At 35.5% G+C, this 1,299-nt stretch overlaps 1 protein-coding gene across 1 annotated transcript in view; it reads left to right on the top strand.

Moving 5' to 3' along the window:
- The window catches only part of LOC106869751 (liprin-alpha-1), a 323,919-nt gene that overhangs the window by 113,477 nt on the left and 209,143 nt on the right, over positions 1 to 1,299 (top strand). The gene's annotated exons all lie outside the window — the stretch shown is intronic.

Genomic DNA, 1,299 nt, shown 5'->3' with positions numbered 1-1,299 from the left:
GTTGGTGTTGTGAATTTCATTGATTTTGATTTTAAATAAGCTGTTCTTAGATATCTGTACTTGTCTTATTTATTCTACTGCGAACACTATTGTTAGTGGCATGTCTTAGACATTTTGGTCAACCTTCTCCAGATCTGTACTGAGAAAAGTTGATATTGCTTGCTTAATTATATCCACTGACTGGCTCCTGTGCAGTGCTGCCTGACTGGCTCCTGTGCTGGTGGCATTTAAAAATGCACCATTCGAGCATGGTTGATGCCAGTGCCACCTTATTTTTATTTCTATGAATTTGTGGCCTTGAATGTGTCTAATTAAGTTACATTGTTATATATCACCTTTGTTTTCTTTTACATGGTTAAAAAGAGCAACAACAAGAACAAAATATTGGCTTCTAATGCATTTGATGCTGTTTTATCATGAGTAAGATTTGGCTATACTTTAGACCATTTTACATTTTAATTTCTCTCTCACATACAGACACACAAAAGAAAGGAGGAAGTTCATCTGTTATCTGTTAAGTAGCAGTGATAAAGAAATAGCCAAAGCAGAATGTTGTATTGCTTTTGGTCATAAAATGCAGTAAAACCTGCCGAACTCATTTGTTTTCAGTGGCAATAAGCCAGATAAGAGGAAGTACAAGATAGCACAATATGAGCTGCCCCGTTTCTTCAATGAATATTTGATCTTTTGTTTCTTGGCAGTATATAGGTATAAGTTCATATCTTCCAGTGATGTTCTGCTATATTGTTTGTTACATGTGTTAATTAGGAAGGTTACAGAATATTACATCTATGTTCCACCTTCCTATCTCTCTCTCTCTCCTGTATAGGTGAGCGATGAGCACAGAAGCTACATGCAATAATATGTGTTTGGATGAACGTCTGCAGAAACATGGAAGTCCTGGTAATCCCTGAAGATTACAATGCTATCCTAGAGTTGAGCTAATTAGGGAGGCTACAAAATATTACATGTACATTTTCTATTGTGTCCTTTTCTTTGGGTTTTAACCGGAATTTCTAAATTTTTCATCTTGAAAGATTGTTCTTCTGAAGAACCTTCTTTTTGTAGCTGTTTCCCCGCTGCAAGCTCATGAATCCCATTCCTTCTTAAGCACCACTCCCTTCTATATTCCTCCAACAATAGATAATACTCATGCAATCATTTAGAATTTTTGTTTTATTGGTATGAAAACAGAACCAACTTGTGCTGCAGGAGGCTTCAAAACTTTGGGTTTTTTTAATTGAGTTCAACCCTTTTTTTCAGTGTTTCTCCAGTTTTCATAAATATGTTAAATATTGT

This window comes from Octopus bimaculoides, chromosome 7, assembly GCF_001194135.2.
Source record: "Octopus bimaculoides isolate UCB-OBI-ISO-001 chromosome 7, ASM119413v2, whole genome shotgun sequence".
Lineage (NCBI taxonomy): Eukaryota > Metazoa > Mollusca > Cephalopoda > Octopoda > Octopodidae > Octopus > Octopus bimaculoides.
Note: the sequence above shows the minus strand (reverse complement) of the source record. Positions and strands in the feature narration are given on the sequence as shown.